This window comes from Biomphalaria glabrata, chromosome 14 (genome assembly GCF_947242115.1).
Source record: "Biomphalaria glabrata chromosome 14, xgBioGlab47.1, whole genome shotgun sequence".
Lineage (NCBI taxonomy): Eukaryota > Metazoa > Mollusca > Gastropoda > Planorbidae > Biomphalaria > Biomphalaria glabrata.
The window spans coordinates 6,073,992-6,085,843 of NC_074724.1; the positions used below are offsets into that span (position 1 = coordinate 6,073,992).

At 32.7% G+C, this 11,852-nt stretch overlaps 1 long non-coding RNA gene across 1 annotated transcript; it reads right to left on the reverse strand.

Annotated features, from left to right (window-relative positions):
- Nucleotides 1-5,142: 5,142 nt before the first annotated feature.
- Nucleotides 5,143-10,266, reverse strand: LOC129922867 (uncharacterized). Its single transcript, XR_008774818.1, has 7 exons — nucleotides 10,137-10,266; nucleotides 9,960-10,037; nucleotides 9,481-9,811; nucleotides 8,959-9,078; nucleotides 8,643-8,688; nucleotides 5,959-6,012; nucleotides 5,143-5,282 (listed from the first exon to the last, which is right to left on the reverse strand). It is a non-coding gene; the product is annotated as an uncharacterized LOC129922867 (long non-coding RNA).
- Nucleotides 10,267-11,852: the final 1,586 nt, after the last annotated feature.

Here is an 11,852-nt window from a genome sequence, read left to right on the forward strand (position 1 = left end):
ATTTCGTGTCACAGAAATTATTTTTTTAGTTTAATTTTAGTTTCAATCAATTAGAAACAGCATTTTAAGACTTAAGTTTTGTTTGTTGTTTTTGTGTTATTTTTAGGAAAATAAAAAGCTATGCAATTTTCTAAACTGCCTATAAAACATTTAGTCTGTTTTGCCTTTATTTTATATTGATATTGATTAAATAGTAGAACGTTATTAGATTGTTCATAAATATTCTTAAATTAATTTTGGATATTGCTATTTGTTCGTGAAACCAGATTGGTTTTATAAGCTCATTTGAAAATTTCTTTCAAAGTAGAACATTGGTGGAATTTTAATAAGACAACGTATGCTATATACCGTATATAGCTTGCTAGCGAGATTTCCTTAAGACCGACTTTGTTAATGCTTTAACTGTTAAAAAATGGTTACATTATTCTATTTAAATGTGAGCTTTTTTATAAAAAAAATTAAAAATTCACATATTAATATATTAAGATATGTAGATAAAATAAAGTAAAATCGAAACAGCGTATTACCTAGTATGCTTATTAAATTATAAACGTTTACGCACGCAATAACTAAAGACAACAGATTACCCCCCCCCCCCATTACAACACAGTAAGAATTTAAACATACAAAAATGGAATTCCCGAACTTAATATCTAACGTGTTTCAGTGAACCTCTAGTTTCTTCTTTCATCTCTACGTCCCTTTTTTGATGACCAGCGCCCCCCCCCTACAGTCCATTTGGCTCCCAGCGCTCCCAAATTTCACGAAATCGCCCCCCCCCCCCCGGGAAATGCTAGCGCCCCCGTTGAAGACCACTGGTTCTCTAGACCGCTACAATGAGCCCACTAGAGCCGGAATCATTCAAAAAGCTAATAAAATACATAAATAGCGAACTTCATAAAGAAGAACTGATAATATTTTACTTAATAAGACTTTTTATTAAAAAGTAACATATAGCAAAACAATGCATCAAAGCTAATTCCAGCAGCCAAAAATAACAATTCAGAAAGGACAAAATATCTAAAGCTTTATGGTTCATAGTAAACAACGATTAATTCCAGGCAAGCTTATAATTATTTTACAGTTTTGTACTTTGAATAACATAAACACATTTTATTGTCATGTGCATAATAATCGGGCCTCCTTCCGTCGTAAAATGACTATGGTTTATCTCGAACACTTTTTCATGTAACTGTGCAGCCCTATTTCGAAGAGACACTCCCGTCCACATATATCACAGTTTAAAATGGCTTGCGATTTGGTGGTAGAGGAGCCAGCCATTTTTACTTATGGCACGCTGTTCTTCTGCTGGTTGAAAATTAAGCTGATGTAAGAGTTTCACAGTACTGACTCATTTGAAATATATTAAATAAAATTCGTTTATGAATGATTGTCTACGTAACTTTTATTACAATATAGACACATTTAGCTTGAAATAAAATGAACTAAAAATGGTAGACTTTAGTAAAAATATAAATTGGTATTTTGAACAAAATTTAACTCAATACAATAACACGTCATCCACCCGAGACAGCTTACGACAGTGCCGATTATCTTTCTTACATCATTGACACTGCATAGCCAACAACCAATCGTTTCTTCTCAGCATCACCATAGAAACACACTACAAACAATCAATAACAGCGTTTTTTTTTTTTATATTTAGATTTTATTGAGACGGGCGTTACTTAAAAAAATGATTCATTTGATAATCAAACCGCTTGATAGTCAAAGAGCTGAGCCAAAGCTCTTCGAGCTCTAGGTTTGAAAAAAAAACAACACCCTGTTTGAGCAACAGTAAAAAAAAACCAAAAAAAAACAAGCCTGTTTGAACCATCGTTCTGTCTGGAAGAGATCCAAGTAAATGCCTATGTAGAGCATTGCTATTTCCGATTAGTCTCGCACTCCGGGCGCATGGACTAGAAATCATGGCCGAATGCCAAGTATACCGGGAACCTCAGCCATTTTCCTATGTTGTACCAAGCTAACAGTGTAGGACAAACCTGCCGACTGTATCGTCATAAAACGGAAGATGTTGGTTTTTAAATTTTAATTTACAAAGTTTATATTAGTTCACTTTATCTGTTGGTCCGTATGCCAGTTTCGGTGTAATCTTAAAAAGGTTATTTATTTCACATTAAATTTTCGGATCAAGTTGAAATTTCGCACCTTTATTCGTTCTCGGTGAAAACACATACATCAATTTTGTTTTATCTAAAAAATGTGAGAAGCTAAGGCAGCGGTTCTCAACCTTTTATGCTCGGCGACCCCTTCTTACAATCCCACACTCTGCCGCGACCCCCCCCCCACACACACATACAGCATTAGAAGAATAGACAACAACAATCCATATTTTCGATGGTCTTAGGCGACCCCTGGCAAATTGTCAATCGACCCACAAGGGGGTCGCGATTCACAGGTTGAGAACCCCTGAGCTAAGGAAAGATAAGCCTTAAGTATAATTAAGTCGTTCTCGTTTCCCTTTTAGAACCATGCTATTTATGGGGCTAATAATATAAAAGTCATCTGCGTCTGTGCCCACAGTAAACAAAGGTGCCATGTAACTAGCATTACGACCACCTCCTTTACTTTTCCCCAACTACAGGCAGCGGTGGCTAAGCGGTAAGCGTTTGAAGCGTTCGAATCCTGGAGAAAATTGGGATTTTTAATTTCGGGTCATTATGACATTATTGACCCACAATTCTTACGGGCCCCAAATATTCGTTGACCTAAAAATAAAAAGGGTATATTGAATTTTAACCTACTTTATTCAGTTTTTTTTTCTGTCATAATAAATATAAATAGTTTTTAAGGAAGTTAGAGTTTGTTGATCTAGCTTACGTTTAAATATTTATAACATTTACAGATATAAAGTTTTTTTTTTAACAATGCCTCTATTCTATGTCAGAGATTTATGGAAGGCGGAGGTTAGGTGGACGGAGGAACCTAAAAGTCTTTTCTAGAAATGTAACACTTGTAGATCGCATTACACGAGAAGCAGCGGGAAATATTTTTTTGAAAATGTTTTTACTGTCATGTTTATAAATATATCTACCAGTGATATATCCCTGTATTGTTATTGTAGGTAGTAATTATAAATTAAAGCTAGGACTTAAACAAATTTCACAATAGTAAGTATATGTGTTGTTGTTGGTTTTTTTTTAACGAAAACCCATAACGTATAGAATGTTTATCGAAGCAGGACGTTTTGGCGCCGCCGTTTTGGCGACGCCGTTTTGGCCCCGCCGTTTTGGCGCGAAGGTCGTTTTGGCGCCAGCCGTTTTGGCGACGGGACGTTTTGGTGCGATATACATTATGTACGTTTATTGTATTAATTCTTTTAAAAGAATTATTCATATCTATGTTTTGCATGAGTGTTTGTGTTACGTGTTTTCAGTTCTAAATGTAAATATGTGTTTGTTTTTCACATCATTTTCTTTTATAAACATTTTGGCTTGTGTATGTGTGTTTATTAAGAGGCACACTTTTATTTTCAAAAAGTTTTTTAAGATATTACTTTAAAATTTAAAAAAAAAAATCAAAAACAAAATGAAACGATGATAGACTAAAAATTAATGCAATTATTTGTTTACATTAACATTGGTTTATTTAATGACTGTATGGTATCTCCAGCTATACATACCAAACACTTGCTAATAATAAGTAAAAATATAATACATGTTTCTCAAAATACTTTAAGTTAAGTATACATAGACACCATGGATCAAAAGTTAATATTTAAAACGTTTCACATAATATTTGTCTTGGCAATTTATACATTTTAATACCTTATATTTCAGTAATAATACATTGTGTATGTTTGTACTGTGTCAATATGTTATTTAAGCTTTATATGGGTTAGAAAACCCAAACTTCTTTGTAGTCTCTCAAATTTGTCGTTCTATGATAAAATCTGATCACAATCTCTTTTTTATACACACAGTGTTACAGTGCTATTAGCGTTATTGCTAGGAAGAACTTATTATAGTCCTTCATGTCAATAGAATCGATCAGGAGTTCATGTGTCCTCTCTAACAGTGTTTCTCAACCTTTTCGGCTTGCGGAACTCATCTTATCTCCTATAGCAGGGTTTCTCAACCTGTGGTTCGCGATCCCCTTTGCAGGGGTCGCCTAAGACCAACAGGACTATGGATTACGATTTTTATAACATTATCAAAAGCGCTGTTACTTTAGAATATTTACGGTTGGGGGTCGCCGCATGGTGGGAAATAGTAAAAAGGGGTCGCCGAGCTAAAAAGGTTGAGAACCGCTGTCCTATAGCATGGTTTAAGAGTGCTAGCCTTTATGACACCAAGGAAAATAAATTGTATTTTCTATAAAGGCCTATAAAGGCCTCTAGATCATGGGGGTAGCCATGAGTAGAGAGTTGGGGTTCACTTTAAAAAGAACCTTTTTTGGGGTTTTAAGGTTAAAACCTCCTCTTCAATAAAAAACTAAAGCACAATACAATCAACAAAGTCCATGAAGGTAAATAAGTGTGTGTGTGTGTGGGGGGGGCTTTTGATTGTTAAAGCCTTCACAATAAGGTTTTGAGTTTTAAACCCTCCTCAGGTGAGTTTTTACGTAAATAATAAAGCAAAATTTAGTCACCAAATTTAATAATCTTTTCCATGGGTGAGTCGTCTAAGTTTAACCCTCATCCCTGCCAAATAAAACTTAAAGATAAAACTACAGTCTACAAATTCCAATAATGTAGACAACCTCAAAACCCCATTCTATGAAAAAAAAAAACAAAGCCATAGTCACTTAATTAGTCAAGAGTACCTAAAAAATGACTAGGTTTCAGTGGCCTAAGACCGGCCCTGTATTCGACCGACATTCAATGGACCTCATTGTTTAAATGTTGTTTGTTTACGATTGGTGAATGAGGTCCATTGCGTCAACAGAATTGTGTAATTTTTTTTAGCGTCTTTAGCTTGCGTTAGGGCATCTTTAGTTACATTTGGTTTTCCACTAGTATCTAAGGTGCGTTGAAGTCAAGTCTTATTAAGATTAGTCAAACGGTTTTGATTTCTATGCGGGATACACATACACCTTACATTCAATTATCTCTTCTCTCTCTCTCTTTCTACATATATATGATATATATTTTTGACTACTTTGTTATCTCTTCACAGATGATTTAAAATAAGTGAATTAAACTTTATTAAATTAGTTGTATTGATGTGTTTCCTCGATGCTACATTTTCTTGCAGTGATCTCCCTTTTAAAATCGTGATGTGTTGTAGATACAAAAGCCTCGTCTATTGTGCAGTAAATATCTGTGGGAAAATATTAAGATTTTAAAGATAGGTCTACTGCTTTTTAAGTTCTTTACATTTAACATGTAGCATTTTGATATTCACTGCATTTTCAATTCATCATTGCTTTCGTATTCTGAATCAGTTTCTATTAAACAAAAATCAATCTCCTCACACATAAACACTTGTAAAAGACACATTCAAAAATTAGGAAATTTTTTAAATTTTTTTTTTAATGAATACTTTGCTGATAAGATATTCATAGTTTATCACTATTCTGGAATAATAATAATAAGGAAGTTTTTTTGTTTTTTTTGGGGTGGGGGGTTGAATTTAACTTTACTTTTTAATTCAAGAACAAATTTCTGCAACGAATGTAGAATTAACATACTATTATTGAAGTATAATTTTATTTTTTATAAATCAAATGTCCGTATTGTTTCTATCTTTGGCCATTTAATTATCACTTCTCAAAAACTTATTGACAACCCTAACCCTTAAAGACTACTAATATATTTATTCCTTGAGCATATATATATATACTAATATGGTTTCTACATATAGTAATAATGCTGCATTCAAAAGTCTCATAAAACATTAATAAGCTATATAATTTGAGTGATATCCTTTTGGTACATTCATGAGGTTAATCACTATGGTATATATTTTCTATTTCTATTATTGAAAAATATTTTACCTTCTTTATCAAATAAACCTACAAAATGTAGAAAATAAACATCCTGGTTATCCACTGTAACAGTAAAAAATGAAATTTTACTATGTTACAATACAAAAACAAAAGTTTACTTAAAATATCAAGAACATTTTTTTTTATGTCGTTAGTTGAGAACTCATCAACTAATAACTATTTGCTTCATCCACCGTGTTTTTAAGGTAAAATTGTTCTACATTTATTATTGTCTAAAGCCGCTGGGACAATAGTTAATTGATCATTCTCATACTTGGTATATTTGAAGTAATTCACATTGATAATTGGCACTTGAGGAAAAGACAGACTGTTGAAAAAAGTTGTCTATATTTGTCATAACATTAAAATTTACGTTTAACAGTCTGAGCTTTACTTTAAGAAACATATACTGTTTAAAACAGTAAGACGTTATTTTCTGCTTTCAATTTTTTTGTGTAAAGAACTAAGCGCTCCAGCTTGGTAAAATAAATTCTTCAGTGAAAGACAGTTTTGTTTTTTTTCTTTAAGTACTGTTGGAAGAAAAGCATATATTTCACAGAAGTTAGCAAAGCTTATATCAACTCACTCTAACTGTTTAAAAGTTTGTAGAAGTTATTTTTCAAACACCCATACTAGGATCAAGTTGAAACTCTATTCTTTAGTATAAGTAATACACGAGTCAATCAGTAAATTAATTACTAGAAAAGTTTATTTTTTTTATACCAAAAAGGGAAATTAATCACTCAGTATTTACCGATAGAGCTAAATATGTAGGGTTTGGTCTCCTCCTATATTGTATAATTTAATAATTCCCACACATCAATTCTTGGATAATGTTGAAAATTTAACCAATTATTTATTGGGCCAAGGGAGGCAGTGTGGCTTATCTGGGAGTTGGTTTTCCGTACTGCCCGAGTCGGGTGTCGAACCTCGAGCCCCCTTCTAGGTAGCCAAGCCAAGCCAAGTTCAAGCGTACTTGGCCTCTCGACCATGCTTCCCTTATTCTGTGCAAGTGAAGTATGATCGCATTATAATATGAACCCAATGTCACCACCACGCCTACATCGATAAACCAACAGTTATATGACAGGATCAAAATATAACTCAGTGACATTTATGGTGCCAAAATACTACCCCGGTGACACTTAGACACACAAAATGAATTTCTTTCAGATTCTACAGTATAATATCGTTTTATACAAAATGTACATTATATACAGTGTACAGACTGTCATATGATCTCCTGTCTACTGCATTATGCGTACAACGACATCAACGAAGGTGTATTTCTCCATACAAGATCCTCTGGAAAACTATTTAATGTATCAAGGCTGCGGGCAAAACCAAGATTAGGAAGATGCTTATCATGGAACTCCTGTATGCTGATGATGCAGCTATTGTGGCTGATTCTGATATTCAGCTTCAGTCCCTGGTTGACAAACTATCTGCTGCTTGCCAGAAGTTCGGCTTAAATATCAGTCAAAACAAGAGTAAGATACTAGTCCAGAACACAAATACTGCACCTCAAGTAAACATTAATGGCCAACCACTAGAAATTGTTGATCACTTTTGTTACCTTGGCTCCATCATATCCAACAATGCTGTCCTGGATAAAGACTTTAACAACAGGATAACCAAAGCAATGGCCACCATGTCACGGTTGCAGAAAAGAGTCTGGGACAATATATTGCTGACTAACAATACTAAAGCATTAGTCTACCTTACCTGTGTGATGAGCACTTTGCTATGCGGAAGTGAAACATGGTCAACCTACTCTTGGCAGGAGAAAAAGCTGAATGTCTTCCAACTCCGACGCCTAATGCGGATCTTTAAAATATGGTGGCAATATAAAATAACCAATGAGGAAGTGCTACGAAGAGCAGAGTGCAATAACATCAGGACTGTTATCAGCAGCAGACGTCTTGGCTGGTTTGGCCTATTTTGTAGAATGCCAGTAGATCGACTTCCACAATTCATTCTGTTTGGCAATCTGATAGAAGCCGCTGGTCGCCCATGTTTACGTTATACGGATGTATGCAAACGCGACATGAAGCTCTTCAAAATCGACACTATCAACTGGGGGAAAGTGGCACTGGACAGATCCACATGGAGAAAGAGAATAAAGGAATGGTCTCGAATTGCAGATGCCATACACAACAGAAGCAGCAAGAAGGGTGAAAATGCAACAGTGCCTGGTGTTCACATATGCCCAACATGCGACCACAGGTGTGTATCAAAGATTGGCCTCTTTAGTCACACAACAATTTGCAAAGACGGAAAATGCTGCAGATAGGCAGACGCTAATGTATTCATAAAACTTGCTTTTTTTAAAGTATATAATAATTTTAAAAATTCACTTAATACAAATCAGAATAACACAATGCAACTTTTAAAAGTAATATAAACTAATTTTTTTTCTTCTTTTAATGTATAGATCAAATATACCATTATTAAACTTCAATTTAACTTTTTTATTAGCAATATTATAATAAAAAATCATACGACAGTTTCTTATTAATATCCCATCTCCATTAATTCTTTATAATATTCTGTATACGCCAATGACTGCAGAACCTTTTATCAATGTTTGACTATATGTTTACATTAAGTTTTCTTATGACCAAGTATTATTATGAAAAAAAAATCATTTTTCAGCTTAAATAATAATTTGTTTCAAATATGAAAAGGAATACCTTATTTTCGTCACAAGATAGTCAATCCTACATTTAGTGAAAATTTCTGTTAAAAATAAAATAGACCATTTAAAGAAATACTTGTATAAATGGTGGATATACATTTCAATAATACATTGCAGTGACTTAAATGCATAAAAAAATTCAATATTAAATACTATGCATTTAAAAGCTCTTGTCTTAACGACGTATCTCATTATATCATTCTTGAATGTTTAAAAAAAAACACTTTACTATAAAAATATATTTTTTTTAATACTTTTGAATGTTATTATAAATATGTAAGCAGCTAAAAAAATTGAAAAATAATATATACCTGTATACTTTTCAAGGAAAAATAATACAATAACGTAGACTGTTAGTATAGTTGAAAAAGAAAACCAAATTGTTTCTATATATTTGGAAGTCGTGTACCTAGTGACAAATCGTTGGCAACCTATATAAGAACAAAGCAAATATATTTTCTGAATTACACTAATATTATATTTTTATTTGAAAGCTAATCTGCTTATTAATTTAGTTTCCTTCCCCTCCACTCGGACACATGTCGGTATGCCACTAAATAAAAGTCCCTATACTAAAAAGTCCACTTTCAATATAAAAACTAATAACTATTTTTTTAAACCCGCGTTACATTGACATGTTATAATACGTTATAAGCAGTACCAAAATCTATATATAACAGATGTATTGCTTTGGCAGCTGAAAAAAAAATTATTTCAATTATAAAGTTAATATTCTAATATTTAGAACTACAAAGGTGTTTACAAAAAAGCTTTGTTAATGACGAGTAACTAATTCAACTTTAGTATGTAAAATACACTTTATACATAAATACCTGCTTTTACAATGTTTAGATATAAGCCACCGCAGGACTTGTTTGAACTATCAGACTCGTTTCTATAGCAATTGATATAAACAGTAGAATTGTTCAGGTCGAATACGAAATTTTCAGCGATAGAAACAATTAAACCATTGGAATATTCACAGAAAAAAACTGTCATTAGTAAAGGAAGCATTATGGACACAATGTTCATTGTCGGCGCTAATGTACAATGTCAAGGCAGACAGGGTTTGATCTTCACACAATCTTAAGAGCTCATTAAATAAAACATCATTTGAAGTCTGTAGTTGGCAACTTTTGTTTAACTCTAACCACCGGCTAGGATCTAGAAAACCGAAACAAAAAAATATATTTAAAAAATTATAATAATATTCTTTTAAATCTAAAAATTATACAAAAGAAAAATATTCTTGTTTCTACAATGAAAAAAGACTATTTTAATATTCACAAAATTGAATGAAAAGATAACTTACATTTTTGAGAGATGGTTGCATTTTTAGTGAGGGTTTCATTACAAGCATATTCCTTGTTTTCTTGACTTTTCAAGTGCTCTGAAATAATGTCACAAAAACATTTTTATCAACAAATTACATTTTTTTACAATACATATTCATGTTACAAAAATTGTTCACATGATTTACAGACTTTACCTATATGACTACATCACTTTGGTATTTCCATTGCAGTGAAAATTCATTAATACCCTAGAGTGGTGTCATTTCATTTTGTTTATATTTTGTTTTGCTTTATATGTTGTTATCTGTACAGTATCACTGGGATTTATTGGAGATTAAACTGTTATCTTGTTTGTGGATCATTGAGTTGTCAAGTGTTTTTGAGTTGATGATATCTTGTGAAGGAGTTGGCAGAAAGAATGGATTTTTAGAATCGTTAAAATAATAAAATATAATATATATGTATATATATATATATATATATATATATATATATTGTTATAACTCTAGGGTAGGCACTCAACGAAGGCAGTAGGTAAAAATAATTAGGTATTTATTTACGCTACAAGCACTAACAGGCATGAACCTTAGCCATCAAGTCCACCAGTCCCTTCTTACTTAACCAACAATACACACCATCAACACACTTCCCATTGCCGCCTTATGTCCTTAACACAGTTCATAGCACAAGGACGTTCTCTGGTCAAGACAGCCCAGACCTCAATAACACTACAGCCAAATCTATCTCAATCTTCTTACTGTCTAAATATGTCTTGTACTAATAGTGTTTAGTAGTGCTCAGATGTTCACCATTAGTGTGGCCAGGGAGCAGGGTTACAACAATATATATATATATTTACATATATATTGGGGGAGGGCTGATTGATTGAATGACTTATTGCTAATTCTTTCGTAGGCGGTAAAAAGAAAGAAACGAAAACTGAACCAGGTATTATTTTCCATGTGCTAGGCACTCTCACCTTTTATGATCGAAACAGAAGTGGTTTAATTTAAAAACAAAATAATAATTATTTCCAATTTCGACACAAATTATTTTTGAACAACGAGTTATTTAAAATAACGATATGATTCCTTTGGTTTTTAAGCACATTTTAAACTCTATTTGTGCCTACAGTCTTCATTGGCGTGAAAACATGCTTTTGTAGACATTGTATAACAAGAAAACAAAGAAAAAATTATTTTAAAAATTATATATTAAGCACATTTGTATCAATTAGCTTGGATCATTCTTGTAATTACATTTGTAATAGATCGAGACTAACAAAAAAATTCAATTATAAAAAAAAAAAAAATTGAAACGACCTGAATTCGAAATAATAGCTCAAGCCATCTCTATACTCAGGTTTCTCAAGCCATTACGGTAACCCCTCTGCTGGAGCCTCACTGCAGAACTTACAAACATCGTGAACGGTATAGTTATCTATTGTTTTTATAGTCTCCACCTATTTTTCAGGTTTGGTATTCACTAAGACTCAGAAAGACGACCTATAAAGTGGACTAATTCAGCCAAGTACTATTTCTTTCCCTTGTTTGAGAAGCCGACCGAAATAATCAATTACAAATAGTTATTAACTAATTGGTATTTTTTTATATTCATTCTTGTATTTTTAGTTAAATGAAATCATTGCTCAAAATTTCAGCTTGATCTGAGATTGGGTGTGTGAGATTCAACGTGTAAAAACGTTTTTTTCCAGACCGACAAAGAGACAAACTGACTACATTGATATAACATTTGTAAAAGCAATCATATTTGTAACTTAATATATTTTTAGACAAGAAATCCTTGGCCTCTAAAGTACTAATCTTTATATCTTTGAGAAGAGCATGGTTAAAAAGCAGTACGTGTCAATTAAATGTAACATGCTAAATTCAAGTAAAGTAGAACTCAAA